The 15,171-nt window shown below is 43.3% G+C and overlaps 1 protein-coding gene across 1 annotated transcript in view; it reads right to left on the bottom strand.

Annotated features, from left to right (window-relative positions):
- The window catches only part of LOC133754858 (zinc finger protein 271-like), a 47,077-nt gene extending 32,106 nt beyond the window's left edge, over positions 1 to 14,971 (bottom strand). The window contains exon 1 of the mRNA XM_062185233.1: positions 14,686 to 14,971. The gene's annotated coding sequence lies outside the window, so the exon portion shown is untranslated. The remainder of the gene's footprint in view (positions 1 to 14,685) is intronic.
- Between the last annotated feature and the right edge of the window lie 200 nt (positions 14,972 to 15,171).

The following is a 15,171-nucleotide window of genomic DNA, read 5'->3' as shown; positions in this document are numbered from 1 at the left end:
CAATTTGGGCTGAGTTATCACACTGGAAGTCTGGACAAAGATTGTCACCCATTAAGGAATCTGGACACAGGAATGGCCAAAAAAGAACCATCAGGAGATGCGCACAATAGGAGTCAGAGTACTAAGTGGGTAATAAATGCACAGATCCTAGACCAAGGCAACAGGCAATGCCAACCTTCTCTTTTGTTACAAAATTTTCTTATTTTATCTTAAAGGCCTTGAGAAACAGATCTGCAGACATCTCATGTGTAAGACAAATATGCATCATTGATAATTGGCCTATAAATATTAGCATTCTTGTCCTGATCAATGAGCCTCAAGAACTAGCTCAGGGAGGGGCAATTAAAGGGAATCACTTCAGTCTCATTACTAGGGGAGTACACATCCTCCATGAACTGCTTCTTACAAAACATTTCTCCAATTTTCCAGGAGAAATACATCAACTCTGAAGAGGCTACTTTGTTTTTTTTATTTGATAGAGCCCAATACCTGTCTTGGGAATCACCTGTGATGTGAAGTAGATGGATAAGAAAGCCAATTGGAATCATCTACTAGAAGATGAGATATTTTACCCAAATCACTATATTTCACTCTACAGAAAAATGCAAACTGAATCACAAAGAACTCCAGTCGATCAATCCCCTTGTTTAAGCAAAGGGCATATTTGCATTACTCCAGATATGCAGGCTGCTTTTTCTGTTGTACCTTCATGTGGACTATCTGCATAGGGATACAGAGTGAGGGGGAGGCTGCAGTAGTAAAAATGGTCAATGTTTCAATTATGAAACTGATTTTTAATTATCTCAAATTCAGTCATAAAAATTCTGCTCTAAGGAGCGGCAAGATGGCGGAATAGGAAGGGAGCACACTATTAGTCCGGGGAAGAGACAGGTTAATAAAAGTGGAGATACTGCAGGGTCAAGGAAGAGTAGGGGAAAAAACAGCAGAGGAAACTCTTCTGGAACTAGTGATTCACAGTGGACCTGCGTGGAGAGCGTGGGAGCCCAAGTTCGGGACACCAGCGGCAGACTCAACACACCAGCGATGGAACGCGAGGTGAGCCGAACCTCCATAGCTGGAGACACCAGCGGGCAAGCGGAAAGAGGAGACTAGAGGGAATGAGGCTTGAAACTCCGTGGGGAAAAGTTCACCAGGCTAACTAGAAGAGAGAGAGGAAAAAAAAAAAAAAGTGACCGATACGGACACGAGTTTCTCTCTCTCCGCTCACCCCTCAAGGGCTAGCAAGACAAAGAGCAGGCGCCATTTGACATACGTCATAAGCAGGGCGACCTCAGGTCTGCACCGGCCCTAAGCCTAGCAGAAAAACCTGACTCTGGGGGGAGGGGTGAAATAACAGGAGATTAGCATCTAACTTGGCAACCCAGTGGGAGATTTCAGGAGAATTGGAGCCCACACTGAGGGCAGCAGAGATTGCCTGTGTGGTCCTTGGGAAAGAGCTTCCGATCTCTGGCTCCTGTGGGTATATCATGTGCCTGCTAACTACCTCCAATTACGTTCAGCTGTGCGGAATTACTTCCCTTTTGAATCAAAAAAACAAAGAAAGAAAGAGAGATTTACCACACCTAACCTGGGAGTGTCATCTTTGACACACCCTCAACCCTGAGGAACCAAACAGAGCTCTCAGTCCACACTCATCTCAAGCCTCTAAGTCTCCACCGAAAGCAGACAGTCTACTTAATATAGAGCCATAGTGTAACAAGAAAAAACACCACAGTGAAGAAACCAAATATCTCCAACATGCCAAACAACAAACGCAAAAACTGAGGTAAGAAGAACAAGGAAGACACTATGATGCCCCCAAATGAAAAAACACCCCAATTCAAGATTATGAAGATGATGAGATAGAAGCAATGCAAGAAGCGGATCTCAAAAAATGGATAAGAACATTAAGAAGTTCTCAAAAACAAATTCTTGAACTACAGAAATCCTTAATGGACAAGATAGAAAATCTCTCTCGGGAAAATGAAATATTAAGGAGGAACCAAAATGAAATGAAACAACTAGTAGAACAAGAAACTGTGATAGTGATGAGAAATCATAATGAAATGAAGAATTCAATAGATCAAATGACAAACACATTAGAGAGCCTTAAAAACAGAATGGGTGAAGCAGAAGAGAGAATATCAGACTTAGAAGACAGAGAACAGGAAAGGAAACAGTCAAATCAAAGAAAAGAAGAAGAAATTAGAAATCTAAAAAATATTGTCGGGAATCTACAGGATACTATTAAAAAACCCAACATTCAGGTTCTAGGAGTTCCTGAAGGCATGGAGAGGGAGAAAGGGTTAGAAGGTATTTTCAGTGAGATACTAGCAGAAAATTTCCCAGGTTTGGAGAAGGACAGAGGCACCTTAGTACAGGGAGCTTATAGAACCCCTAATAAACATGACCAAAAGAGATCCTCACCATGACATGTCGTAATTAAACTCACCACAGTGAAACATAAAGAAAAGATCCTAAAATGTACAAGAGAGAAACGTCAGATTACTCTCAGAGGATCTCCAATTAGACTCACAGCAGACTTCTCATCAGAAACCCTACAAGCTAGAAGGGAATGGCAAGACATAGCCCAGGTACTAAGAGAGAAAAACTGCCAGCCCAGAATATTATATCCTGCAAAGCTCTCATTAGTGAATGAAGGTGAAATTCAGACTTTTCATAGCAAACAGAAACTGAAAGAATTTGTTGCCACTCGTCCTGCCCTGCAAAAGATGCTTAAAGATGTGTTACACACAGAAACACAGTCACCAATATGAAAGAAGGTAAAGGAAGGAAACCTCACAGCAAAAGATCACAGGAAGCTCAATTTCTCTTTGACATAGAATTAAACTCTGATGCTCTGTTAAAGCAATGTGTTAAAGTAATCTATTACTTTCTTCTTGATGTCTGTTAAATTCTAATTGTTCAAAAACAGCTGAATTTTTATTAAGAGCTAAGGGTTATTTAAATATCTGCTTATTTTCAAAGATTTGAATAATCACCTTGTACCAATGATCAAATTTGGTCTATGTTATGTCATGATTTGAAGGAATCTTATTTCAACCAGATATTTTGGATTTTGAGCCTTCTTGGCATTCTTGACAGGCATTCAAAAAATCAAAGTTTCAAACAATCTGGACTCTAAAATTTCCAGTAAGTCTTGGACTTTGCTTTTTCCAGCTTGGGCCCAACTGAAAAAATCGAAGAACCTATGTCTCTCATCTTATAGAGACACCAACTAATCAGGCTATTTGGATTATACTAGAAGTACTGTCAAGATGTGATGTGGTACCAAACTTTAAGTTTCTATAATGGAAAATGCTATTAATACAAATGTTTGAGAATTAAAAAGTCTAATGATCTTGTGTCACTAGACATGATAGTTATCTTAATGAGAAAGCCCCAGAGGCCTAAAGGGTTAAATACTTGTAAAATCCTACAGGTGCTTTCAAAAATACTGTGAAGTAAGCAAGTGCCTCTTGTTGGTTGATGAGCTTATAATTTTAAACATGGCGACTTAAAGTCTTTTGTCATCCACAGTTATATATGATTTGCTGCTCATAAAACTAAAGCGTTGTTGGTTCTGTGTTTAGCTGTCCTCCTATAGGTTCCTATGGACTTTTTCCAGCCACTTCTATTGTATTCAGTACTTTGGGATGGCTCTGTAAACAGATGAAGCCAATAATATATTAACAGTACCAACTGAGAGAAAGTATGGTCAACTGAGGTTACTAAAAACAAAAAGCAATTCAAATCAATTGGCAATCTACAAAAAGAGTTAACGATTTTAAAAGCTATTATTAAAATTGCTATATTGGTCTATTGTGTTATGTTCTATGTGTGTACATATTGTATGTCCACATGGGAAAATTTTATTAAGAGTTTTATTTTAAATGGCTTATGGATAAGGTTGTCCATAAATTTAAGCTGCTAAAATCAATCAAAGATACATTTTAATTTGTGTGACCTGAATCTGTGTATCATATGTTTTAAACTTGTTGGTAGAAAGAAACTAAAAACATTTTATATGGTTGTGCTTAAGTTTATTGGTTAAACAAACTACACCATGTTAGATATTTAAGAGGTGTTTTCAAATACATGATTCTTAAAATTTATAGAAGGCATTGGACCTTCTGGTAAATGTTTTCTTAAGTTGTTATCTAATGGTTGAAACTGTTTGCTAAGTATTCATGTGATATTGCTATTGTCAGCAAGCGATCTAGGACTTGCTCCCTCATTTCTCTATTCTAAGCCCAACTTGTTCTTTCATTTCTCTATTCTCTTCAAGGTAGGAAACTAATTCTATTATGAAGGAATCTGTAGGATGCACAATTTAATCTTTAGACATTATAAAAGAGATGGCTAACATTTTTCTGTAATAGCATAGCCAAAAGAAGAACTTAAATAATAATCTCATAGCTAGATTCACTTCACCATCAGCGAAGTATACAGTAAGTAGAAAAAACCTCCCTTTCAGACCAAAGGGAAAGAAAGTTTTAAAGCGAGAATATAATTTTCCTCATGGGCATTGTCTACCTTAGAAAAACTACTACAGAACATGTCTGTGACTATAGACTTGTAGTTCAGGCCTCCGAAGATTAGAGATGGGACTTGGGCACTCCCTTGACTTGCATCCTCTGGTCTGCTTTAACACAAACCAGGAGGAAAAGAAAGCTCGGCATCAGAAGCAATGGGTGGCAGGCCTATTAATGGCTGATCTGTACAGTGATCTGCCCTCAAGGAGACCCAACAGGCCAGTCCACTGCAGTGGCTTTCAATGTGGTAAGCCTGGGCTTCAGCAGAAGTCAGCTTGTGAAGAGCCCTGGCAGCTCTGCCAAGAGTTGGATCACTGGAAATGGACCTGCCCTGGAGTCAAAGGATGCCCAGGTCAGAGCCACAGATCTTATTGGCTCTAAGCTGAAAAGCCCTTCACTCAGCCCAACTTCCAAAGTGACCACTGCAGCTGAGGGGATGGTCAAGTAGGGTCAGCAACATTGCAGGCAGAACTCTAAATTTCTTGTTAGAGATGCCCCCTGCCTTTACCTGGCCAGCTCTCCTCCCAGGCCAGCCAAGTAATGAAAGTCAACAGAGTGCCTTCCCCTAGGAGGTTCACACCTCCCTTAGGATATACCCCATGTGAAGAGATAGATAGGTCTGGGCCTCTTAACTTACAAGGCCTAAAGCCCACCAGATTATTATCAAGCCCCTTCTATCAGGTTCTATTTCCCTCTAAATCAGAAAACTTAATTGTAGCTTAGACAGCACCTTTCTTAGCTCCTCTAATAATGACTCTGTCCTTTGTTCTAGACCCTGTGTAGCGTACTTGGGCCTCATTCCTTTGTAATCATAACCTCTACTCTACCACCAATGGCTCTACTCCCAACATGTGTGTACTGATGGTCCTCTTCCCCACTTAATGCTGTATAATTGTTCAAACCTGGTAAATGCCACTCTTAGGATCATTGGTTACTATCCTCACTCTGTCTTTTATGACCTTGTCTAAATATGATCAGAGTCGGCAAACTTGGAAGGCTTCCATAACCTTGGCAACTCATGACAACAGCCTAGGGTGGTTACTGGCGCCATAAACTAGAGTGTCAATTTGTTGGGTCAACAACAGGAGCCACTGTGCACTTGCTCCTCATGTGGGATCTCTGTCCTTAATGTGCTGTACATTGTGATTTAATGCTATAACTAGTACTCAAACAGTATGTTTCACTTTGTGTTTCTATGTGGGTGCAAACTGTTGAAGTATTTATACTAAATTGATCTTCTGTATATAAGGAGAATTGAAAATGAATCTTGATGCAAATGGAAGGGGAGAGGGAGCGGGAGAGGGGAGGGTTGCGAGTGGGAGGGAAGCTATGGGAGGGGGAAGCCATTGTAATCCATAAGCTGTACACTGGAAATTTATATTCATTAAGTAAAAGTTTTTTTAAAAAAATTCTGCTCTAAGCAAGACACACATAAAGCCAAGCTCATCCCTTTCTCAACAAAAATTTAATGCTAACTGCATATTTAGGAGTGTACTATTGCATTTAATTCCAGTACTTCTCTACATCTTATAAGATTTTAATTATTTGAGAGGTGGAATTAGACAGTGAGAGGAAGAGACAGAGATAAAAGTCTTCTATCTGCTGGTTCACTCCCCAAATGGCTATAACAGATAGAGTTACACTGATTGAAGCCAGGAGCCAGGAGCTTCTTCTCTGTCCCCTACTTGGGTATAGGGGCCTAAGCACTTGAACCATCTACTGTTTTTTCAGGTCATAGTCATAGCTGAGAGCTGGATCAGAAAAGGAGCAGCTGGGACTAGAACCAGTGCCCATATGGGATGCCAGTGCCACAGGCAGAGGACTAAACTACAGTACCAGCCCCTCTATATCTTATAAGCACATCTTATCTGTAAGAAGAAAACTGAAAAGTGAGTCAAGTATATCACAAATTATGTTAGAAATTATCTCTAATTAAAAAAAAAAAAAGGAACACCCTATAATAGAAATCTGCACAAATGACCTGTGTCCTATTACTTTATCCTTCAGAATACTTTTCAAGATTTGTTCCAGCCTTCACATCTTCCCTTGTTCCTCAAACCCTTTCTACATCACTGCCTCTCTGTTCCTGCAGCTCTCTCCCTTTGGAAGCAGTCTTGTGGACTGGCAATCATTATTTCAAAATGTTTTGTAGGGAGGGCCTGAATGGCCTTCTAATGTCCCTTAAATATATGTTTCCATAAAGGAGACGATAGAGGGGCTGGTACTGTGTCCCAGCAGGGAAAGCTGCTGCCTGCACTGCTGGCATCCCATGTGGGCACTGGTTTGAGTCTCGGCTGCTCCATTTCTGATCCAGCTCTCTTCTAAGGTCTGGGGAAGCAGTAGAAGATGACCCAAGTCCTTGGGCCCCTGCACCCATGTGAGATAACTGGAAGAGGCTCCCGGCTCTTGGCTTCAGTTCAGGGTAGCTCCAGCCATTGCAGTCATCTGGGGAGTAAACCAGAAGATGGAAGGCCTTTCTCCCCCCCCCCCCCCCCGCCTCTGCTTCTCTCTAACTCTGCCTTTCAAATAAAAATAGTAATAATAAAAACAGACAGTAGAGCATAGTGGGAAAGCCATTGCCTGTGATGCTGGTATTCCATATTGTGCATGAGTTTATGTCCCAGCTGTCTACTTCTGATCCAGCTCCTTCATGTGCCTAGGAAAGCTACAAAGTTTGGTGCCTATGCTCCTACACCCACATGGGAAATGTGGAAGAAGATACTGGCTCCTGACTTTAATCCAGATTCAACCCCAGGTGCTGTGGCCATTAGGGGTGTGAAACAGTGGATAAATGATTTACATCTCTCTTTCTCTCTTTCTAACTCTGCCTTTCAAATAAAAATAATAATAAAACAGACAGTAGAGCATAGTGGGAAAGCCATTGCCTGTGATGCTGGTATTCCATATTGTGCATGAGTTCATGTCCCAGCTGTCTACTTCTGATCCAGCTCCTTCATGTGCCTAGGAAAGCTACAAAAGATGGTGCTTGTGCTCCTACTCCCAAATGGGAAATGTGGAAGATACTGGCTCCTGACTTTAATCCAGTCCAACTGCAGCTATTGTGGCCAATAGGGGTGTGAACCAATGGATAAATGATTTATGTCTCTCTCTCTTTGTAACTCTGCCTTTCAAATAAATATTTTTAATTTTTTTAAAAATTTAACAAATGGCCCTGAATATTCTGACTCATCTTGACATGTAACAGGAGCCAAGAAAGTTGCTGCTGACTTTATGTAGTGCCTCCTCAATCCGTTCTATAAGAAAAAAAATATGTATTTCTTTTGCTATCCAAGCACTCGAATCTAAAAGAAACAATACTACCCAGTACAGCTCTATTTAAGGCTGCTCCTGCACTGAAGAAAAGTAAAGGAGCAAGGGGCCCAAACCCTGTGTGGCAGGCTGGCAGTCTCCTCCTCACTCTGCATCTGAGTTTCTGGTTAGAGATGGAGACAAAGGCAACTCCAGATACTGCAGCAGTACACAAACAGCCTCAATCACAGACACTCCTTGTGCTGTGCAACAGAAGGAGAGCACAGAGCACTATGTAAGGGAGGAATACATTGAACGAAAAGGAAAGGATGTGAATGGACATAGCTAAGAATTTCCCCACTCTGCTGATCACGATCTCAAGGATGTCCAGGCCAGAATTCCATTTCACTTTGGAAAGCCCACTCCATAAAGTTTTCTCCACCTAGGTGTATTCTTCTGTGAGGAGTCTGTCTTCATGTGAGAGAGGGCACCACCACAGACTGAGAACCAGTCAAAAAGCAGAGTGATGGCTTTAATTCTCAGAGGTGAATGGTCTACCACAACTATGAATTCTGCCTTAAAAAATAAGCTTCCTTCTGTTCTAGGAAGCTATATAGGTTTGGGCTAAAATGAGAAACACAGAGACCAGCTGGTCTGTTAGGTGAGAAGAAAGGAAGCTTGATTTCCAGTTGTTACTTTGTAGCATGTTAGTCTTGAAGAAATGGAAAGGTAGAATCAGTGCCAGCCTAACACATGGCAGCTTTAGCCACTGATGACATCACAGCTTGCTACCAAAAGTGGCAGCCAAAATAAACTCAAAAAATGACAACCAAAATAAAACAGAAGAGTCTAACAATACCAACAGTTGTTCAGCAGATATCACCAAGATCTTGACACACAAGTCATCAGAAGGATAAAGGGTGGGTCTGGCTTTGTGGCACAGTGGATTAAGCCACCACAAAATAAAATGCTGGCATCCAATATGTGTGTCCACCCTTTAAAAAAAATTGATTTATTTGAAGGTCGGAGTTTTGGGGGCCAGTGCTGTGGCATAGCTGGTTGAGGCATCCCTGCATCCCATATGGTCCCTGGTTCCGGTCTTGGCTGCTCCACTTCCAATCCAGCTGCCTGCCAATGTGCTTTGGAAAGTGACACTGTATGGCCTGAGTCCTTGGCCATTTGTCCACATGGAGATCTGGAAGAAGCTACTGGCTTCTGCCTTCAGATCAGCTCAGATCTGGCCATTGCAGCCATTTGGGAAGTGAACCAGCAGACTAAAGACCTCTCTATCTGTCTCTATATTTATCAGTAACTCTGTCAAATAAATAAAATAAATCTTAAAAAAAAATGTCAGAGTTACAGAGAGGAGGGAGAGTCAGATGGGATAGCATTGTGGATTAGCAGGTAAAGCTGCTGCCTGCAGTGCTGGCATCTGGTATAGGCACCAGTTCATGTCCTGGCTGCTCCACTTCTGAACCAATTCTCTGCTAGTGGCCCTGGAAAAGTAGAAGATGGTCCAATACCTGGGTCCTTGCCACCCAAGTGGGAGACCTGAATGAAGCTCTTGGTGCCTGGCTTGGGCCTGGCCCAGTCTTGGCCATTGCAGCCATCTAGGGAGTAGACCAGCAGATGGAAAATCTCTTTCTCATTCTCTCCCTTTCTCTATCTCTGCCTTGCAAATAAATAAATAAATGCTAAAAAAGAGAAAGATCTTCCATCTGACATGGCTGCAATGACCAGGACTGAAGCACACAGAATCCAGGAGCCAGGCACTTCTTCTGGGTCTCCCATATGGGTTACAATGGCCCAAACACTTGAGTCATCCTCTGCTGCTTTTCTCAGGTCATCAGCAGGGAGCTAGGTTAGAAGTGGAGCAACTGGGACATGAACTGCTGCTCATCTGGGAAGCTGGCATTGCAGATGGTGGCTTTCCCCATTGTGCCACAATGCCAGCCCCATGAGTGCCAGTTTGAGTCACAGCTGTTCCACTTCTGATCCAGCTCCCTGCTAACACAACTGGGGAAGCAGAAACAGATGGCACAAGTACTTGGGTCCTTGCACCAATGTGGAACACTGGGTTGGACTTCCAGGCTGAGTCAGCATTATTCATTGCAGTCTCTTGAGTGAACCAGCAGATGCAAGATCCCCATCCTTCTGTCTCTGCCTCTTTCTCTGTAACTCTGCTTTAAAATAAAATTTTTAAATCTTAATAAAATAAAGAGAAAGGGTGAGAGAGTAGCCACAGTAAAGTAACAGAGCAAAGCTACAGTTGTGCTGTCCCTCAGCAGCCTTCTGCCTCAAGTGGGAAGTCTCTGGCTTACAGACACTGACATAAAGCATACATTCACAACACATTTCAAAACAAAAGATGAGAGATTTACAAGGCATATTGATTTTATGATGACTTTCATTCAATAGGTACACTGGGTTTAGGTATAAGCCTTTTGTGCAGCCAAGTTAACCCAGGGACTAATTCAAAGAGAAACATTGAGGAAGATGTACTGCCAGGGGAGAGAGTTGCAATGTCCCATTGCTCTTATAGCATCATAAAGAGAATGAAAAGGGCTACTTATGTCTATGGTTATAAGAAGGACAAACACTTCAGAAACACTTCAGCACAAACACTTCAGAAGAGGGGAGCAAATTTCAAATATAGTTATTTTAAGAAAATAAAATGAAGTAAATTTCAGAATATAATGTGGGGTAGAAAAACACCATCAGTTCACCAATTCGCACGGGATCCAGGAAAACTGCCCTGCCTACTCATAAACCAAATGTTTCAAAACACATTTTCTGATTAAATTCAGAAGATTACAGGAATCAGCACTCTGGGTGTTCAAATGCCAAATTAAGTTTTAGTTTCCACTATGGGCAGATGTAGCCAACTACTCAGATCATGAGAAAAACTTTTCCATAAGAAGGAACATGAAATATTCAGTCACACAGAATAACTATGCCTAGTGCTGAAAGTGAACCCCAGGATAAGCACCCAGAAAACCTGTTAGGTCTTGGGGCCAGCTCCATGGTGTAGCATGTAAAAATTTATTTATTTAAAAGGCAGAGTTACAGAGAGGCAGGGCACAGAGAGAGGTCTTTCATGCACTGATTCACTCTGAAAATGGCTGCAATGGCCAGAGCTGGATCTATCTGAAGCCAGGAGCCAGAAGCTTCTGTCAGGTCTCCCATGCAGTGCAGAACCCAAAAACTTGGGCAATCTTCCACTGCTTTCCCAGGCCACGGCAGGAAGCTGGATCTCAAACAAGCACCCATAAGGGATGCCAGCACTGTAGGTGGCAGCCTCACCTGCCATGTCACAGTGCCAGCCCTCAAAATAAACCTATTTTAAAAAGCATTTTAAATGAGGGATGGGATAGAGTTTGTTTATCCAAAGCAAGGATAACATAACATAACTACTACACAGAAGAAGCTCCTGGCTCCTGGCTTTGGATTGGCATAGCTGCGACCACTGTAGCCAGTTGGGGAGTGAACCAGCAGATGAAGACTTATCTCTCTCTGCCTCTCCTCTCTGTAGCTCTGACTTTCAAGTAAAATAAATAAATCTTTTAAAAAAATAAGGTAACTACTAGTACTCATTAACTTAAAAAATATAGAAATTTAATGAAACTCAAAATATAACCAAAATCATCATCTACTACAAATTATAATCTTTATTCTGAGAGTCATATTAGAAAAAATTTAACCCCTCCCCTCCTTTGAAAAATGCACATGGGACTGGTGTAGTAGGTTAAGCAGACCCTGGCAGTGCCAGCACCCCACATGGGCACTGGTTCAAGACCTGGCTGCTCCATTTCCAATATAGCTCCCTAATTCACCTGGGAAAGCAAAGGATGATGGCCCAAGTGTTTGGGCCCCTGAAATCAACTGTGAGAACCAGAAGAAGCTCCTAGCTTCTCGTTTTAGCCTGGCTCAGCCCAAGTCATTGTGGCCATTTGAGGAGTGAATCAATGGATGGAAGACCTCGCTCTGTCTCTCCATCTCTCTGTAAATCTGCCTTTCAAGTAAATAAAATGAATTAAAAAAAAAAAAACCCTATACAATGTAGTATTTTGGTTATTCCCTCATACAAGGAAAGCTCAGATAAACTGTAGGTGAATCCTCCTGGCTTGATGCAATTCAGAAGGAGGATTGCTTCTGCCACCCTGTGCTAGACATCAATGAGAGTTATTAATAGGAAGATGAGTGGACACATCAGACTGCTTCCTCACATGGCATCTTTTCTTAAAGACATCACTGCTACATTATCAGATTATGTCTCTCATATGAAACATGTCTCTCCTAAAAATTTTAAAGAACTTGCCAGAAACTTCTAGCAGAGCAGGGGATGATGTGCCAAGAACAGTGAGTTAGCCTGAGTAGTCCAGGAAGCCTGTTCTTGGCTGTTTTCAAGTTCGTATTAATGTACACACAACATAGTTGCTGAGAAAGTGTCTTACAGTTGTTTCCTGGGTGTGAAGCAACTCTTTTCAACAGAAACACAGAACTGCTTGTCCACTCACAAGCACTGTGATAGGGAGTACATGGGAGAAAAGGTCAAAAACACTGGGTTTCAGAGGAAGAATGCTGTTACCCTAGCAACCTCTATCCAGGATTCCCTTTCTATTTTTACTTCCTAGGTAACCTTACTATGCTAAATGAGTTTCACAGATTAGTAATCTGGTGACAACAGGACTCTAACAGAATCTATGAATCACTGAGTTAATCAAGTGAAAACTTCATTATACTGAAAGTCTATAGCACTAGTTTCCAGGGCCACATTGCTCTTTTTTTAAAAGATGTTTTATTTATTTATTTGAGAGGTAGAATTACAGATAGTGAGATGGATAGACAGAGAGAAAGGTCTTCCTTCTGCTGGTTCACTCCCCAGTTGGCCAAAATGGCCAGAAGAGCTGCACTGATCTAAAGCCAGGAGCCAGGAGCTTCTTCTGAATCTCCCACATGAGTGCAGAGGCCCAAGGACTTGGTTCATCTTCTACTGCCTTCCCAGGCCATAGCAGAAAGATGGATCAGAGGAGCAGCTGGGACTGAAACTGGTGCCCATATGGGATGCTGGCACCACAGGCAGAGGATTAACCTACTGAGTTACAGTGCCAGCCCAAAGCCACATCTTTTACCGCACTGTGTGGGCATCTCTGTGCGGGGAGAGGGGCACATTTTCTCTTTTCTTCCTTACCCCTCTTCACATTAACACCTTGTATAAAGGCTTCCACAGACCAGTCATTTTGAAAATCTACCACTAATATCCTCCCATGTTTAAAATGTCATGGGGTTAAACACAGAACCCAGAATAAGAAAAGTAACTTGAAGCTGGTGTTGTGTCAGCGGGTAAAACCATATGGGTGCCGGTTCAAGACCTGGCTGCTCCACTTCTGATCCAGCTCTCTACTATGGCCTGGGAAAGCAGTGGAAGATGGCCCAAGTGCTTGGGCCCCTGTGCCTGTGTGGGAGACCTGGAAGAAGGTCCTGGCTTCTGGCTTCAGATCCATGCAGTTCTGGCCATTGTGACCATCTGGGGAATGAACCAGCAGATGGGAGATCTCTCTCTCTCTCTCTCTCTCTGTCTTTGCCTCTCTGTAACTCTGCCTTTCAAATAAATAAATAAATAATTTTTTAAAAAAAGTAATGGGCCAGTGCCGTGGCTCACTTGGTTAATCCTCTGCCTGCAGTGCCGGCATCCCATATGTGCACCAGATTCTGTCCCGGTTGCTCCACTTCCAGTCCAGCTCTCTGCTGTGGCCTGGAAGGGCAGTGGAGGGTGGCCCAAGTGCTTGGGCCCCTGCACCCACATGGGAGACCAGGAGGAATCACCTGGTTCCTGGCTTCGGATCAGCACAGTGCACCAGCCACAGTGGCCATTTGGGGGGTGAACCAATGGAAGGAAGACCTTCCTCTCTGTCTCTCTCTCTCACTGTCCAACTCTGCCTGTCAAATTAAAAAAAAAAAAAGTAACTGGCCCTCTTAATTAAAACCATGTGGACTGTAAGATAATCAGCTCGGTGAAGCATTGAGTGACTGTAAAGAACTAGACAAGAAAAATTGATACTTTTCTGTATTTATGTTTTCATAGCTCTCCACTATGAAAATCCAGATTGAAGTAGCTCATTATTAACTCACACGGTAGACTTGCATTAATTTCAGTTCACTACTCACTTTGCAAAGGGGTTAGCAGCAGGTAATAAAAGTTGACATCCCTAATAACATGAGAAGAAAGAAGGGTTGAAGACAGAAATCGAAAAGCAGGAAAATAAATCAGCTACGTTTCCATGGCCTCAAGCTCCAGATTGAAAAAGAGTCTGTTAATTAAACACGGAGGAGCGATCAATCCACAAAGCTACTGCACAAGCTTCACGTGCTGCTGGGAAAGTCAGCCAAACACAGAGCGCCCCAGCTGTCAGATGTGTCCACAGGGTCCAGCATGGGGGGCAGGAGCCAGATCCTACTCTGATCTTCCATCCCCACCTCTCCACTGCCTCAGGCTCCAGCTGAGGGCCACCGAGCCCCGCCCAGCTGGAACTACCAGGGGATATAGCCAGAGGCCCAGCCACAAGGCATTCTCTGACCCACCCACAGTGAGAACTGGGCTTATTTAAATATAGGGAATGGGACTCCTTCCTTCCCCTGCTCTCAACTGCCCTGCTTGTGCCATTGCTCATCCAGTGTACTTTAAGGAGAATTTGAGCGAGGCAGCCCGTGGGACCGGCCAAGTGTTGGGAGACCGGGAAGCGGCAGTGGGAGACACAACACCTGGGTTCCAGCCTTAACTCTGCTGGAGAAGCTCCCAGGATCACTGAGAAGCAAGTGATCGAGGTCTGGGAGCCGCCACCCGCCATCGCACCCACCCCTCTCCCACACACGCATAGATGCCCCCTCCTGTTCTCCATACTTGCCGTGGAAAATCTCGGGAGCAGGTCCCCTTTCTTCAGGACACACGGGGAGCAAAGCGGGGAGTGTGGGACAGGAGTCGCTGGAACTTGGGACCCACGGTGGCAGATGCAGAGGCACAGAAGCGGCGGGCGGCAGGTCTGGGGCGTGTGCTCCCGAACTGCCTGCAACTGCACTTGCAGAGCAAGACTCCCCAGTGAATGCGGGAGAAGGAGCAGCGCGGCCCCTCAGGGCCCTCTCTGATCAGTAAATGAACTTCCGTTCCCAACTCCGAGCCACTTGGAAAGGCACGCGCATGCGCACGTTCTTCCGCATGCACACGCACAGGCGTTCAGAGCAGGAAAGCGTTAGAGCACCGGGTGACTCTGGGAAATGGAGTCCAGGCCAGGGCATTCCTGGATAGACTTACTGGCCCTCTCCTAGGACTTCAGTGTGGGGTGGGCGGAGACAGGCTGGGAACCAGAGGGCGTTTGCTTTTGTTTACATC

The sequence above is a fragment of the Lepus europaeus genome, unplaced genomic scaffold (genome assembly GCF_033115175.1).
Source record: "Lepus europaeus isolate LE1 unplaced genomic scaffold, mLepTim1.pri SCAFFOLD_29, whole genome shotgun sequence".
In the NCBI taxonomy this organism is placed as follows: domain Eukaryota; kingdom Metazoa; phylum Chordata; class Mammalia; order Lagomorpha; family Leporidae; genus Lepus; species Lepus europaeus.
The sequence above is the reverse complement of the archived record's forward strand: the minus strand, read 5'-3'. Positions and strand labels throughout refer to the sequence as shown.